The sequence below is a fragment of the Rhinopithecus roxellana genome, chromosome 4, assembly GCF_007565055.1.
Source record: "Rhinopithecus roxellana isolate Shanxi Qingling chromosome 4, ASM756505v1, whole genome shotgun sequence".
NCBI classification, from domain to species: domain Eukaryota; kingdom Metazoa; phylum Chordata; class Mammalia; order Primates; family Cercopithecidae; genus Rhinopithecus; species Rhinopithecus roxellana.
In genome coordinates, this window is record NC_044552.1 from 2,248,562 (window position 1) to 2,266,383 (window position 17,822).

A 17,822-nucleotide genomic window follows, 5' to 3' on the forward strand; every position below is an offset into this window, starting at 1 on the left:
CTACTACGAACTTTAAAGAGGAACCAGGAGTATGGGAGGAGCATGAACGTGGACGAGGAGCGTGACCATTGAAGCACAGCACCACAGGGAGGGGTTTAGGCCTCCGGATGACTGCGGGCAGGCCTGGATAATATCCAGCCTTCCACAAGAAGCTGGTGGAGCAGCGTGTTCCCTGACTCCTCCAAGGAAAGGAGACTCCCTTTCGTGGTCTGCTAAGTAACCGGTGCCTTCCCAGACACTGGTGTTACCGTTTGACCAAGGAGCCCTCAAGCAGCCCTTATGCGGGTGTGACAGAAGATTCACCTTTTGTCTTCTAGGTCACTTCTCACAATGTCCCTTTAGCACCTGACCCCATACCCACCGGTTATTCCTAGGTTATATTAGTAATGCAACAAGGAATGATATTAAAAGCTAATAATTAATAATGTTTATAATAATTGATAATTGTTCATGATCATCTCTATGTCTAATTTGTATTATGACTATTCTTATTCTAACTATTGTCTTTATTATACTGAAATAGTTTGTGCCTTCAGTCTCTTGCCTCTGCACCTAAGTAATCCTCTGCCCACACAGGCATGAGCCACCATGCCCAGCCTCACACCACACTTCTCAAACCACACCACAGAACAAACACACTGCAAAATCACCACAGACTGCAACCAGGGGGATATCAAAAGCACCATGGACTGAAAGCATAAAAGAGGCTATCATTTTATATAGTCAGTCACTTCTCATGACTAGAAATGTTTTACTTTATTAAATACTGTCATTTCAATGTGAAGAATGCCTTGTCTCTCTGGAATGGTAAGTGCTATGGTTTGGTTTGTTTGACTCCCTCCAACTTATGTTGAAATCTGATCCCCAGGTAGAGCCTAACAGGAGGTGGGAGGTGGGAGGTGTTAGGGTCATGGGGGCGGATCCCTCACGAATGGCTTGGTGCCATTCTCACAGTAGTGAGTTCTTGCTCTATTCATTCCCAAGAGAGCTGGTTGTTAATAAGAGGCTGGCATCCACTTGTGAGCTATAAAGTGGCAAGAAAAAAAAGAGCCTGGCACCTCTCCTCTCCTCCTGCTTCTTCTCTCACCATGTAATCTGCGCATTCCAGCTTCCCTTCAACTTTCCCCACGAATGGAAGCAGCCTGAGGCCTTCACTAGAAGCAGATGTTTCTTGTACAGCCTGCAGAACTGTGAGCCAAATAAACCTCTTATCTTTATAAATTAGTCTCAGGTATCCTTTACAGCAATACTAATGGACTTAGACAATGAGTAATAAGGTTTGTTGAAATTCCTTGTAATCTCCAAATTTACCAGCATTCATTGTAATTATATGCAATTAAATAACAGATTCAGCAACTCTCTTAAAAGAAAATAAAAAAAGAAAAACCTTAAAGATCAGTTCTTAAGTTCTGGGCCAGTTTTATGAATAGAAGTTACTAACAAATCCAAGTGAGATCATTTAATGTAAAATAAAATAGCCAGGTGATCAGTGTGGCCCAAGCATTCCTCCAGCCCCCTTGAAGTAGCATGTGTCTCTAGCTTTCTGGGTCTACTTTCACACTTGACTTTGACTTTTTTTTGTTTGTTTTTGAGACCAAGTATTCTTCTGTCGCCCAGGCTGGAGTGCAGTGGCAGGATCTCAGCTGACTGCAACTTCCACCTCCCGGGTTCAACGGATTCTCCTGCCTCAGCCTCCTGAGTGGCTGGGATTACAGGCATGCGCTACCACACCTGGCTAATTTTTGTATTTTTTGATAAAGACGGGGTTTCACCACGTTGGCAAGGTTGGTCTTGAACTCCTGACCTCAGGTGATTCACCTGCCTGTAATCCCAAAGTGCTGGGATTACAGGCGTGAGGCACTGCATCCGACCATTTTTTTTTTAAGACAGGGTCTCACTCAGTTGCCCAGGCTGGAGTACAATGGCACAATCATAGCTCACTGCAACCTTGAACTCCTGGGCTCAAATGATCCTTCTGACTCAGTCTCCCAAAGTGCTGGGATTATAGACATGAGCTACCACACCCAGCCTCAATTTATTACTTCAACACAATCAGTCAGAGTTTTCAACTGTGCTGCTGACCACTAAAAAAAACCTGCAGGTTCTTCTTTTTTTGCTCTTGAACCTGGGAGCCCAAAGTAAAAGGGAAAACGGAGACAGTGGGTAAAGTGGAGAGAAAAGAATGGTGTGGAAGAAACAGAGGAGAAAAAAGAAACAAGAGAAAGCTTCAAAAAGAGGAAGGGGCTACCAGGGATACTCAAGGAGGAAGAAAGCCCATTTCAGCCTCTCTCCAAACAGTGTTCAAAACACAAAAGGCAACTATCTGATTCCAAAAGACAAAACAATAGTACATGAATTGAGAAGAATCAAAATTGAAAAGGGAACCCATTTGGGAGTAAAACGCTGGGTTTTCTTATTTTTTTCTTCAGGGTCAACCTGAAGTCAGAATTGTGTGGGGGTGCAGGTAGCAAACACTCCAACAGAACCCCCTCCTTTTGGCCAGAGGAACTGGAAAGGGGGCCCTGACTAACAGAAGAGTGTGAGGAAAGCCCAGGTTTTGGGTTTTGTTTGCATTTTTCTCTCCCAAACGTGGCTGCAGTCACAGAACTGTGTAGCAGAACAGTGAGCAGAAGCACAGGCACCTGAAGGTTTGTTCAAAAGAAACCTGGGCCAGGCGCGGTTACTCACGCCTGTAATCCCAGCACTTTGGGAAGCCGAGGCAGGCGAATCATGAAGTCAGGAGTTTGAGACCAGCCTGACCAACATGGTGAAACCTCGTCTCTACTAAAAATACAAAAATTAGCCAGGCGTGGTGGCACGCGCCTGTAATCCCAGCTATGCAGGAGGCTGAGGAGGAGAATTGCTTGAACCGGGGAGGTGGAGGTTGCAGTGAGCCGAGATCGCACCACTGCATTCCAGCCTGGGCGACAGAGCAAGACTCCACCCCCACCCCTTCCCCCCCAAGAAAAGAAATCAATATGGGCTTACTGACAGAAAAGAAGAGCAACAGGGGACCTCGTGGTCCACAGAGTATGAGGAGAATTCCTGGTATTTTATTGCTCTCGCTACTATGTCCTAGGATGGCCCCAAGTCTTGGAGAACTGTACTACAGCAGCATAAGCAGCGTAAACTTTAAAATAAATTCAATCTTTCCAGAAGAACAGGAAAAAAGGATCTTGGGGTAGAGGTGTGTGGCGAGAATCCCAGAGAGGAGAGAGCTAAAGAAGGGGATGCCCTGGCTCTGTGTATGAACCAGCACAAGTCCCTGAGCTGTGCATGTGTGGGACGGTCTCAAAGGCTTTGCAAACTGAAATACATATAAACCACTGCTCCAGCTGGGCGCAGTCGCTCACACCTGTAATCCCAGCACTTTCAGAGGCTGGGGCAGGGGGATTGCTTTAGCCCAGGAGTTCAAGACCAGCCTGGGCAACATAGGGAGACCCCGTCTCTACAAAAAACTTAAAAATTAGTTGAGTGTGGTGGCATGCACTTGTAGTCCCAGCTACTTGGGAAGCTGAGACAGGAGGATCACTTGAGCCCAGGAGATCGAGGCTGTAGTGAGCCAAGATTGTGCCACTGCCTTCCAGCCTGAGTGACAGAGTGAGACCTTGTTTCAAAAAAACAAAACCTTATGCTTTTGTGCTTCAAATAAAATAATAATAATAATAAACAAAAGAAGAAATCATGACCAAAAACTTCCAAACTTGGTGAAAGCTATGCATTTACAGATCCAAATAGAGTAGTTGCCCTTTTCCCAGTTTCGCTGTCTGTAGTTTTAGTCACCCATGGTCAACCATGGCCCAAATATAGGTGAGCACAGTACAATAAGTACAAAATAAGTACAAAAGTACAATAAGATCTTTTGAGAGAAAGAGAGAGACTGCACATTCACATAACCTTTATTACAGGATATGGCAATAATGTTCTAGTTTATTACTAGTTATTACTGTTAAATCTCTTACTATGCCTAATTTATACATTACACTTTTTAAAATTTTGAGACGGAGTCTCACTCTGTCACCCAGGCTGGAGTGTAGTGGTGTGATCTCAGCTCACTGCAACCTCTGCCTCCTGGGTTCAAGCGATTCTCCTGCCTCAGCCTCCCGAGTGGCTGGGATTACAAGCGTCTGACACCACACCCGGCAAATTTCTGTATTTTTAGTCGAGTTGGGGTTTCACCATGTTGGCCAGGCTGATCTCAAACCCCTGACCTCAGGTGATCCACCCACCTTGGCCTTCCAAAGTGCTGGGATTAGAGGCGTGCACCACCGCACCTGGCCTTATATATTAAACTTTATCACAGTAGGTATGTATAGGAAAAAACGTGGTCTATATAGGACTTGGTACTATCCATACTTTCAGGCATCAACAGGGGGTCTTAGAACATATCCCCCACGGATAAGAGGGGAATACTGTAGTGCTGTCTGTCTTCTGTCTGTTATACACCCACACTCACACAATACCTTACAGTGAGTACCTCCAAAAAGAACAATAAAGATGAATAAAGTAAAGATATAACTGCCTACAAAGAAATAAATAAAACGTAATGGCTGTTATCCTTTTGTGAGAGGTGTCGTAAGTACTAAGACCTTTAATTCTTTTTTTTTTTTTTTTGAGATGAAGTCTCACACCGTTACCCAGGTTGGAGTGCAGTGGTGTGATCCTGGCTCACTGCAACCTCCGCCTCCCGGTTTCATGGCATTCTCCTGTCTCAGCCTTCGGAGTAGCTGGGATTATAGGTGTGTGCCACCACGTCCAGCTAATTTTTTTTTTTTTTGAGATGGAGTCTCGCTCTATCTCCCAGGCTGGAGTGCCGTGGCCTGATCTCTGCTCACTGCAAGCTCCGCCTCCTGGGTTCACGCCATTCTCCTGTCTCAGCCTCCAGAGTAGCTGGGACTACAGGCACCCACCACCATGCTCAGCTAATTTTTTGTATTTTTAGTAGAGACGGGGTTTCACCGTGTTAGCTAGGATGGTCTTGATCTCCTGACCTCGTGATCCGCCCACCTTGGCCTCCCAAATTGCTGGGATTACAGGCATAAGCCACCACCCAGCCATTTTTTGCATTTTTTAATAGAAACAGAGTTTCACTATGTTGGCCAGGCTGGTCTCGAACGCCTGACCTCATGATCCACCTGCCTCAGCTTCTCAAAGTGCGGGGGATTACAGGCGCGAGCCACCGTGACCGACCAAGACCTTTAATTCTTAAATGTCTTCCTGAGGGACATCCAGTAAAACAAGGAGTCACTAGAACTACGTCAATTAATGAATTGGTTCATTTACCAATACTGAACTAGAAAGGTTTTGCCACAATTACTGACCCTTGGTTTTTGGTCAGAAAATAGCAGCAGGGTGAGCTACAACAGGAGTCTTCAATTTTTTTACTTGTATATACCCTAAAAGAATTTTATAAAAGCCTCTTGCACAGTTTTAGATTGGCATATAGAAACTGTCACCAAAATGTGAATAGTTGCAAAGAATGTAACTTCCAACACTGTAAATACTGACATATGGCCGGGCGCGGTGGCTCAAGCCTGTAATCCCAGCACTTTGGGAGGCCGAGACGGGCGGATCACGAGGTCAGGAGATCGAGACCATCCTGGCTAACACGGTGAAACCCCGTCTCTACTAAAAATACAAAAAAAAACTAGCCGGGCGAGGTGGCGGGCGCCTGTAGTCCCAGCTACTCGGGAGGCTGAGGCAGGAGAATGGCGTGAACCCGGGAGGCAGAGCTTGCAGTGAGCTGAGATCTGGCCACTGCGCTCCAGCCTGGGTGACAGAGCAAGACTCCGTCTCAAAAAAAAAAAAAAAAAAAAATACTGACATATAAAACTGTCTTCTATGTCCAGTGAAATTCATTCTTACTCATTTTAAAAGAATACAGGAACAGGCTGCTCTTATAATAGTCACAAATTTTGCATAATTCCATTTTCTCCCTGAACTTACATTTCCACGCTTCGTGCGCTACAGAAGTTTATCCTAATTTTACGTATTTTATGATTTAGTATATTTTACGCTCTAGTATATTTTACTCATTAGGCTACCGTACTTTTCTGCATCAAAAACATTATTTAAATTTAAATTCTAATTCAATGGTCAAAATTTTTTTAAAAAAAAGCTATTCCAATACCATTGTTACTATTAGTAGGACGCTACTTAGAAAACAACACAAATATTACAAATTTTGACACATAATTACTAAAAGTAAATAAAAAGCAACTTTATCTCTTTCTTTTGAACACTTTCATTTTTCATTACTTTATGGATATTAGATGTGCATATTTATTAAAATGAGTCAAGGTGGCTGGGCGCAGTGGCTCACACCAGTAATCTCAGCACTTCGGGAGGCCGAGGCAGGCAGATCACCTGAGGTCAGGAGTTTGAGACCAGCCTGGCCAACATGGTGAAACCCCTTCTCTACTAAAAGTACAAAAAAATTAGCCAGGCATGGTGGCTAGCTCCTGTAGTCCGAGCTAGCCAGGAGGCTGATGCATGAGAATCACTTGAACCCGGGAGGCGGAGCTTGCAGTGAGCCAAGATCGTGCCACTGCACTCCAGCCTGGGTGACAGGGCAAGACTCCATCTCAATAAAAAATAATAATAAAATAAAAATAAAATGAGTCAAGGTTGAGCATCAATTTGATTCTGATTTTTTGTTTTTATCAATGTAATGCTGGGAAACATAATGAGGAGATGGAAAGGGAGGAATTTTGTTATAGAAATGTCACTTAATTTTTTGAACTCCTTCAACATCACATGGTAGTGAAATATCAAAACTTGTTTCAGGCCAGCTGCAGTGGTTCACGCGTGTAATCCCAGGGCTTTGGGAGGCCGAGGCGGGCGGATCACGAGGTCAGCAGATCGAGACCATCCTAGCTAACACGGTGAAACCCGGTCTCTACTAAAAAGACAAAACATTAGAGCTACTTGGGAGGCTGAGGCAGGAGAATGAGGTGAACCTGGGAGACGGAGCTTGCAGTGAGCTGAGATCGCACCACTGCCCTCCAGCCTGGGTGACAGAGCAAGACTCGGTCTCAAAAAACAAACAAACAAACAAACAAAAAAACATTTTAAGTGTCAGTGTAAGGAAAAACTGAGAAGGCAAATTTCATGAGTACCCTAATACTTGTTCATCTGGGTCATCTCTGTCATTCATTGCCTTTGACTAAGCTATTCTACAACTCTGTAGAAATATAAGTTAACTTGCAGAAATCTGACAGTAAAGCAAGTCATATACAGACATGCAAATAAACTTTATCCTGTGGAAGTCCAATCACCTTCCCTCTCCCATTGTAGAAGCAGCCAGTTTTATATGTATTAAGCAAACTCATTCCAGCATTCTTATAAATGATCTCTTTTAAATTGACTGTAACACCTTTCTGGCTCTCTCTAATATTTTAAATAAGTTTGAAAATGTCTATTTTTTATTTGTATGAGAGTCGAAATTTCATTCTCTTTTAGAGTTTATCCTTTAATAACGGTTTGATTAGATTGGCCTTCACTTTTTGTTTTTTATGATAGATTTAGAAAACACGTGATTGGCAAAAGGGTCTCTGCTCAGACAATAGAGTCATTTGCTTTCTCACCCTTGCGACGAAATTTATATTCAGAAATTTCCCCCTTTCTTGCCCTCCCCATCCCCTAGAGTTTTACATCCTTGGGTAAAGCAATTTATTAAAATGGGTTAGCCATAAACCATTTAGTAAAATGGATTAGGAAAATGGGGTAGACATATGCTTTTCACAAGGAAAGTGAGAGAAAGGTGATTATGGAAAAGCGGATGAGAAAGATAACTTATGTCTCCATTACAGGTCCATTGTCATCAAGATTAGTCTTAGGAAAAAGCACATATGGAAGAGGAGGATTTGGACATTTATATTCTCAAAACACTTGTGCATATGTACCTTTGGGAAGCCTTTGCATATAGCAAATGCACACAGTTTAAAGATTGCTGAACCAAAATAAGAAACATAAAAAAGAGCTCCATCCCAATTGCATATTATATAGAGACTCACACTATTAACAAGCCTCTTTTTAAAGTTTTCAATTACTGAAGACTTTCAATTAGATAATTGTCCACCTTCCATTCAGAAAGAGGCATTGAGGGGAGTGAATTCCTGCAGTTCTGAAGCAAGATGGAAGGAGGGGGAGTGGAGGGTTGTCTACAGTGGGAACTTCGAACACAGAGAGAAGTACTAAGAAACCGAGAAGAAATTCAAATGGAGGAGAAATAAAAATGTAAACTTAAAATTGCCTAAAGAATTGTGGATCTGCATTGTACCCTGAAAATCTCTAGCCACAGCTTCTAGCATGACCGCCGTGAGAAAGACTATCTGCATTTAGCCTACCTCATGTCAAGTAACCAATTAGTTGAACCTGTCCATCAACCAGCCTAACTCATTAGGCCAGACATTTGGTTTTCCTGCCACTGGAGGGGGTGAGTAGCAATACCAGGACAGTATGCATTCGATGGAAAGATCACACATATCATATTGATCTATCACTTGCACAGTTTGGGTAATACATAGGTTACTATGTTAGTTCCTTTCAGGCTGCTATAACAAAACACCACAGACTGGATAGCTTATACACAACAGAAATTTGTTTCTCACAGTTCTGGAGGTTGGGAAGTCTGAGATCAATGCAGATCAAGGCCCACTTTCTGGCTCACAGATGGCACTTTCTTGCTGTGTCCTTACTTGGCAAAAGGAGCAAAGGGTCTCTCTTGGTTCTCTTTCATAAGGGCACTAATCCATTCATGAATGCTCTGCCCCAAGACCTATTCACCTCCCAAGGCCTTCCACTCCTAATATCATCACAATGGCAGTGAGGATTTCAACATATGAATTTTGGGAGGACATAAACATTCAGCCCATAGCAGCTTCCAAACTAAGATTACAGATGGATGCCTCCACCTCCAGTGTATCACACTATAACCAGACTGAACTATACATCTGCCATCTGGAAGCCTATTTTACCTGGTTCTGAAAAATCTGATCATCTCATTTTCTTAGTGTGGTCCAATTTAACTGTTCTTGTTGCCTTAGGATAAAATAATTCATTTTCATAAGAATCCAGCGATTCTTTTTTTTTTTTTTTTAAACGGAGTCTCGCTCCGTTACCCAGGTTTCAGTGCAGTGGGGTGATCCCGGCTCACGGTAAGCTCTGCCTCCCAGGTTCACGCCATTCTCCTGCCTCAGCCTCCTGAGTCCTGGGACTACAGGCACCTGCTACCACACCCGGCTAATTTTTTTAATACTTTTAGTAGAGCTGGGGTTTCACTGTGTTAGCCAGGATGGTCTCGATCTCCTGACCTCGTGATTCACCCACCTCTGCCTCCCGAAGTGCTAGGATTACAGGAGTGAGCCACCACGCCTGGCCAAGAATCCAGTGATTCTTCTCTGACTAAAACTAAATAGAAACAAAGTAGGAAATGATGACAATCATTAGAATAGATCCTTTGAGACTTATGTTTACAGCCTAAGTGTCATCTTCTATTCATTCTGTCTTCTTTCACTGATCTTCATTTTTGCATCCCCAGATGCTAGGGATACAGCAGTCACTCAACATAGAGGGAGTAAGTCAACCAATGGATCCCAGAATTTCTCTGGATTTCCAAATGGAATGATGCAAAGTAACAGAGGTTATTTTCTCATTAAACTGTGCACAATAATAGGACAACAAAGCTATCTACGTACTACAGATCTGTTTTGTGTGTGTGTGTGTGTGTGTGTGTGTGTGTGTGTGTGTGTGTGTGTTTGAGATGGAGTCTCACTCTGTCACCCACACTGGAGTGCAGTGGTGCAATCTCAGCTCACTGCAACCTCTGCCTCCTGGGTTCAGGTGATTCTCCTGCCTCAGCCTCCCGAGTAGCTGGGACTACAGGCACGTGACACCATGCTCGGCTAATTTTTTTTTTTTTTTTTTTGTATTTTTAATAGAGACAGGGTTTCACCATGTTAGCCAGCATGGTCTCGATCTCCTGACCTCGTGATCACCTGCCTTGGCCTCCCAAAGTGCTGGGATTACAGGCCTGAGCCACCATGCCCCGCCACTAGAGGTCTGTCTTTGGTGTCTCCAGCATCTAACTTCTCCAGGAACCATCTTCCTCTTCAGAACTGCCATTTAGGTTAACTCCCGTCTATGTTCAGCCTCTTGGAACCCTCCTTCAGCCTCTCAGAATAACCCTTCCCGTCAAAACAAAAGAGATTTTAGGTCAGACTTCTATATAGCAGAATGGCCTTTAAATTCTGAAAAGCTGAGGGCTAATAGGAACATCAAAGGTGACTTACTTCATCCATGTATCAGGTAAATGCGAAATTTTAAGAATCAGGGGCTAGTGCGGCCTCCGCAGGTGGCTAAGTGTTCAATGAGAAGCCAGAATTATTAGATGCCTAATTAACTTGACAGGGTAGATGAAGACACCATTCATAATAGTCATAATTTCTTTTGGTTTTAGACAACGTTCTATGTCCTTTTCTGTATAGGGCTGAAAGGGAAACAATCCCTTCACATAATTTCTCAGTGAAAGAAGCCATATTTTCCTAAAGTGGGAAAAGTGTCTACTAAAGAGAGAAACAAAACAAGATGGAATTTCCCCGGATATAAAAGCTCATGTAGGCCGGGTGTGGTGGCTCATCCCTATAATCCCAGCACTTTGGGAGGCCGAGGCAGGTGCATTACCTGAGGTCAGAAGTTCGAGACCAGCCTGGCCAACATGATGAAACCCTGTCTCTACTAAAAATACAAAAATTAGCTGGGTGGTGGCACATGCCTGTAATCCCAGCTACTGGGAAGGCTGAGGCACGAGAATCGCTTGGATCCGGCAAGTGGAGGTTGCAGCAAGCCGAGATGGCACCACTGCACTTCAGCCTGGGTGACAGAGCGAGAATCTGTCTCAAAAACAAACAAAGTTCACGTAGCAAAAGGACAAATATTGTATAAGGTACTTAGAATAGGCAAATTCAGGGACAGAGTAGAATGGTGGTTTCCATGGATTGGGGAAGAGGAGAATCCAGAGTTATGTTTGGTGGGTACAAAGTTTCAGTTTTGGATGATGAAAAGGTTCTGGAGATGGACAATAGTAATGGTTGCACAACAGTGAGAATGAGCTTAATGCCACTGAATAGTATGCTTAAAAATGTTTAAAATCAGGCCGGACGCGGTGGCTCACGCCTGTATTTCCAGCACTTTGGGAGGCTGAGACGGGCGGATCACGAGGTCAGGAGATCGAGACCATCTTGGCTAACACGGTGAAACTCTGTCTCTACTAAAAATACAAAAAATTAGCCAGGCGTGGTGGCGGGCACCTGTAATCCCGGCTACTTGGGAGGCTGAGGCAGGAGAATGGCATTAACCCAGGAGGCGGAGCTTGCAGTGAGCTGAGATTGTGCCATTGCACTCCAGCCTGGGCAACACAGCAAGACTCCGTCTCAAAAAAAAAAGTTTAAAACAGGCCGGGTGCGGTGGCTCAAGCCTGTAATCCCAGCACTTTGGGAGGCCAAGACGGGTGGATCACGAGGTCAGGAGATCGAGACCATCCTGGCTAACAGAGTGAAACCCCGTCTCTACTAACAAATACAAAAAACTAGCCGGGCGAGGTGGCGGGCGCCTGTAGTCCCAGCTACTCGGGAGGCTGAGGCAGGAGAATCGCTTGAACCCGGGAGGTGGAAGTTGCAGTGAGCTGAGATCCGGCCACTGCACTCCAGCCTGGACGACAGAGCAAGACTCCGTCTCCAAAAAAAAAAAAGTTTAAAATCGTAAATTTTATGTGTATCTTAAAACAGTTAAAAGCAATTTTAAAATTCCTCATAAAGATTTGTTCAGACTTTAAGGTGCTTTCCCCCTTCTAAGTTCAAGGAGAAATATCCTGAATGAACGGCAAAAGCTCATAGCCTAAGTCAACGACAGATCCAGATCTGCCCAAGGCTCACTGTTATCAGAATTACCTAACTAAATCATATCGGAAATACTAGACCACCCAGCAGGATATACAATACAGGCAACTTTTAGTGAGGTTTAGTAACCACTCATGTACTTTGATTAAAGTAATGTTCCTTTGATGTAATAATAAAGTTGTCCTCCCTCCCATCCTAAACCCAGGTGATATAAGGAGATGAAGATGTCCATTAGTGACCGGGTTAAAAGGTTCTGCTGTGAAATTCAGTTGTGAAATTTTAGATTTTCCACACTTCTCCAAACATTGGGAAATACATTTACAACTAGAATGTAAATAGGATGAGAAGTCACAATGTCAGATCTAGTCATTTTATCTTGGTTTGGGGAAATGAGTAAGTGGTTACATACCATCAATGTGTAAGTCAAAGGAGAATCAGGTTTTTGTTGTTTTGTTTTTTTGCCATTAAAATACATGGCACATTCACACCAAAGAGCTCTTGCGCATATGTGCCAAGACCCATGGAAAAAAGTCTCCAAAGCGGCATTCTTTGTAATAGCAAAACATGGGAACCAACCCAAATGCCTGTCAACGAGAATGGTGAAATAAATCATGGAATATTTGCCAAGAAATATTACATACCTACATGCAACAACATGGGTAATTTTTTTTTTTTTTTTTTTTTTTGATATGGAGTCTCGCTCTGTTGCCCAGGTTGGAGTGCAGTGGCGCCATCTCCACTCACTGCAAGCTCCGCTTCCTGAGTTCACACCGTTCTCCTGCCTCAGCCTCCAGAGTAGCTGGGACTATAGGCGTCCGCCACCACGCCCGGCTAATTTTTTGTACTTTTTAGTAGAGACGGGGTTTCACCGCGTTAGCCAGGATGGTCTCGATGTTCTGACATTGTGATCCGTCTGCCTCGACCTCCCAAAGTGTTGGGATTACAGGAGTGAGCCACCACGCCCGGCCCAATGTGGGTAATTCTTAATGATCTAATGTTGAATTTTAAGAATGCGAGGTTAGGCTGGGTGTGCTGGCTCACGCTTGTAATCCCAGTACTTTGGGAGGCCGAGAAGGGCAGATTACCTGAGGTCAGGAGTTTGAGACCAGCCTGGCCAAAGTAGTGAAACCTCTTCTCTACTAAAAGTACAAAAATTAGCCAGGTGTGGGGGCGTGTGCCTGTAATCCCAGCTACTCAGGAGGCTGAGGCAGGAGAATCGCCTGAACCTGAGAGGCGGAGGTTGCAGTGAGCTGAGACTGTGCCACTCCATTCCAGTCTGGGCGACAGATTCCATCTCAAGAAAGAATGCGAGATTATAAATACCTTTTTTTATAAATCAAAAAACACACCTAAACACTATTGTTTTGGAATACATACATGTGATAAAAGTGTTTTACAATAAACCAGGGAATGATTAACACAAAATTCAGGGTTGGGAGGGACATGAGAGCAGGCACAGAGGAAAAACACAAAGATGCAACTGGATGCTCACAATCTAGTACTTCCTCCCCCAGTCTTCTGTTTATTTTCTTTAACAATTTTATTGAGATGTAATTCACATACCACACAATTCACCCATTTAAGGTGTACAAATCAATGGTTTTTAGTGTATTTACAGATATGTGCAACTATCACTACAGTCAATTAGAGGATATTTTCATGTTGCAGCTTAAAAAGGAAACCCTGTGACCTTTATCTATCACTTCCCTACCCAACCCACCTCCAACCCCTTCAGCCCTAAGCAACAAAAAAAAATCTACTTTCCAGCTCTATACATTTCCTTGGTCTGGACGTTTTCATATGACTAGATCATACGGTATGTGATATTTTGACTGGCTTCTTTCACTTAGCATAATGTTTTCAAGATTCATCCATGTCGTAGCTTGCATCAGTACTCCACTCCTTTTTATGGCCAAATGATATCTCACTGAATGGATATACCACCTTTTATTTATCCACTCATCAACTGATAATCATTTGGTTTGTTTCCACCTCTTGGTTATTATGAATGGTGTTGCTGTCAACATCTATGTACAGGTTTTTTGTGAGCATATGTTTTAATTTCTCCTGTACATATATTTACAATGGAATTGCTAGGTCATACGGTAGCTCTATGTTTAATGTGAAGAATTGCCAAACTTTTCCAAAGTGAGGGCACCATCTTATATTCCCATCAGCAGTGTACGAAGGTTCCAATTCCTCCACATCCTCACCAGCATTTGTTATTATCTGACTTTTTGATTACAGCCATGCTCGTGAGTATAAAGTGGTATCCCATCACGGTTTTGATTTGCATTCCCCTGATGAATAATGATGTTGAGCATCTTTTCATGGGTTTATTAGCCATTTGTATATCTTCTCTGTAGATAGCTATTCAGATCCTTTGCCCATTTTTAAATTGGATTATTTTTCTTTTTATTATTGAGTTGTAAGAACTCTTTATATGTTGTGGATACAAGTCCCTTATCAGATACACGATTCCTAAATATTTCCTCCCATCTATGAGCTATCTTTTCACAACTGTCTAGTTCTTAAGCCCTAGTTTATAAACCTAGTGATGGGTTCACAAGTGTTTAGTTGACTATAATGTTCATAACTTACCTAGACTTAGCATATTATTTTTATGTATAAAATGTTACATAATAAATTAAAAACAAAACAAACTTCATGCATAAAGATGTTAGGAACTATTCAAAACAAAACAAAACACCATAATGCTCAAAATAAGTTAATGCTTTTCTGGAGGGTATTTAACTTAACTACCAAGCTGTAACAGGCACTCAAGAGAATGTGGCCCATTAATCCTTTCAAAAGGTTCCTCTCCTGATTCTAGCACAGAGTCAAGCAGTGGGAGGAGCTCTCAAAACTACTACTAGGGGAGGCCGAGGCGGGTGGATCACGAGGTCAGGAGATCGAGACCCTCCTGGCTAACACGGTGAAACCCCGTCTCTACTAAAAATACAAAAAAACTAGCCGGGCGCGGTGGCGGGCGCCTGTAGTCCCAGCTACTCGGAGGCTGAGGCGGGAGAATGGCGGGAACCCGGGAGGCGGAGCTTGCAGTGAGCCGAGATCGCGCCACTGTACTCCAGTCTGGGCGACACAGCGAGACTCCGTCTCAAAAAAAAAAAAAAAAAAAAAAAACTACTACTAGAAGGACAAATCCATTCCCCTCTCTCTTTTGTGTTTTCTGCTCCTCCCTCAAGCTAAGAATAGTTTTTACATTTTTTAATGCCTGGAAAAAAACCAGAATATTTTGTTACTGGTTAAAAGTTCAAGGCTCAGTGTCTGTAAATAAAGTGAAACACAACCTACAGGTATTGTCTTTAGCTGCTTTCAAACTATAACCGTGCAACTGAGTAGTTGCTAAAGAGACCATACAGCTTGCACAACCTACATGTTTACTATCTAGCTCTTAACTCAAAGGTTTACGAAACTCTATCCTGTATCAACAAATTAAATTACTTCTCACATTAACAATGGGGAACAAAAACCTACTTCCTACTAGCAAAGACCACCTTGATAATCACTTTCCTGATTCCTGATAGGTAACTTCTTTTTCTCTTTATCCTTAAGAAGTATTTATATGACACTTCGATTGTGATGTTAAGATTTTTTTAAATTTCGGCATTCAAGAAGAAGTCGCCTTTCCTTGCAACATATGCAGTATATTCAAGAAGTCATGCTCCATCTACACTTAAGGTACTGAATTAACTATTTTACACACTTTCATTGTCCATCCATTACATGCTGTGAGCCAAATACTGTTTGGTGCTGTAGGAACTACCAAACCACTCATCCTTGCTCTCCAGAGGCTTGCAGTCTAATTAGACGCTAGTAACGATCAATCCAATTCTCTAAAGTTCACTCTACCGTTGTAATTTTACACTAAGTGGGCTTAGATAGTTTACCAAGAATTCTAAGGAACATTGCTTAAATGAAATCTACAGAAGCAGTAAAGAAATAGGAGTACTCAGTAAACTACAGTGCTCAAGTCCCAGAAGCTTCTGTATTTCCATGACTATAAAACCAAAGGTCCTAGATCTTCTTACCAAGTGTTCATCTCCACTCTGGCTGTTTGGACCTAGTCCTGGTTCAATTTCCTAAATGCAGTAACCCATACATACTCATTTTTAAGAATGCATCCATTCAAATATTGCTACAATTTGCAGCGAACACCACTCTGATGAGAATAAAGAAAAGGCCATCTGCAGGTTGATTTTTGGCCCTAAAAGTGATGATAGCGTGGCTACTTCCATGAACACCCCTCTACCCAAAGCAGTCAGACAGCCAGCGGCGGGTGCCGTTTTTCCGAGCCGTTCCCCCAGTCTCAGTTGCCTCTGCATTTTTCAGAAGTGACTCATCGCCTCAAGTCAGGTTCTGCAGAGGGGAAGCCAGGTCTGCTTCTTTCCAGCACTTTCCGATCGAGGTGGCTCTGGTCAGAGCCGGCGCAATGACTCCCACCCCCAACCCCCCCCCCCCCGGAAGACTCACAGCCGGGCGGACGAGACCCCCCAAAGTTAGAGCGGCGGGGCGGGCGGTGGCGCTGGGTGGGGAGGCCGCGGCCGCCCGCCAACCCCGGGCCGCTCCAGCCCGCACCCCGCCTTCCGAGCGGCCAGAACGCCGGAGCTGGGGAGGCGGGGGCAGGGCGCGCCGCTCCGCTGACCCAGATGGGAGTCCGCCCGCGCCCGCGCCCCAGTCCCCGCGCCCCGCGCTCGGGTCCCCGCGCCCCGGCCCCCGCGCCCGCGCCGCCTTTATTCCCCGCGCGCTGCCGCCACCGCCACCGCGTACCGGCCGCTTCTCCACCCTACCCATCGGACGCAACTTGCCAGCGCCCGCCGCCAGGCACCCCCCGCACCTGCACCCCGACCCCTCCCCGCCTCGCCTGGCCTCGACCGCTGCAGGATTACCTGCTTCGCTGCCCTGGGGTCCCGTCCTCGGCAATGCAAATCCGTGGTCGGCCACTCGCACCCTCCTCCCGCGGCCCTCCCCTTCTCCTCCCCTCTCCCTCCTCCCAGCTGAATAGGAGCCGGTGTCAGTCACGCTGCTCCAGGGGAGAGTCGCCGGCAGCTTCCGGAGCTCCAAATACAGACGAGCTGAGGGGGGAGAGGGAGAGCAAAGCCACGCGGGTGGGGAGTGGAAATAAAGGGGAGCAGAGAGGAGAAGGGGGTGGAGGAAAGGAGGGGCAGATGGGCCGTGGGAGAAAAGACAGGGAGATGGGGAAGGCAGAGCCAGGGAACGCCAGCCTGCCTGCCAAGCGCCAGGCTATGAGAGAAATGGATTCAGCACATGAGGCAGTACTGCAAAGAAGTCTGGAAAGATCCGGAGGCTCCTGGCTGAAGGAGGCACAGATAGATCGGATCCCCGAAGACTTGTGCAGAGAAATGGGTAATGGATCCTTAGAAATAAAGAGACGGCATGTGTGTCCCCAGACCCAATATGAGGAGAAAGGCTCAGGGAGGAGGAGCTAGACAGCTAACGCTTTAACGAGGCATCAAGACTGGGTGCACTCATAGTGCGTGTAATAACATTTTTAAAAAGTATTTTATAAACAGCAACTTTTAAAATGTCCTGATTATTTAAAAATTAAAGTAACCAAACCCACTCGACTTAAGATGTTCAGTATATTTGCGGCCACTTCCCCTTTATATATTGATTATAATTACAAAATTGGAGGCTTTTCTCTTAACGTCATTAGAAGGAAAGCATTGATTTTCAATTTTCATCAAAGTTGATTTCAATCTAAAAAAGTGACTTGAAGCTCTTTATTGAATGAATGCCAGGAAAATAATTGCAGAGAAGAGAAAAAAAGAGGGGAAATGTAATTGACATCTTCTGAAAGTACAATCTCCAAACAATAAATATGAGATGAATTTCTAAAAGGCCAATATTCTCTGTTGATTTTAAAATTGCACATAATTTGGTTCT

At 44.2% G+C, this 17,822-nt stretch overlaps 1 protein-coding gene across 1 annotated transcript in view; it reads right to left on the reverse strand.

Moving 5' to 3' along the window:
- The window catches only part of CAP2 (cyclase associated actin cytoskeleton regulatory protein 2), a 166,098-nt gene extending 148,927 nt beyond the window's left edge, over positions 1-17,171 (reverse strand). Inside the window, exon 1 of the mRNA XM_010352727.2 lies at positions 16,805-17,171. The gene's annotated coding sequence lies outside the window, so the exon portion shown is untranslated. The remainder of the gene's footprint in view (positions 1-16,804) is intronic.
- Between the last annotated feature and the right edge of the window lie 651 nt (positions 17,172-17,822).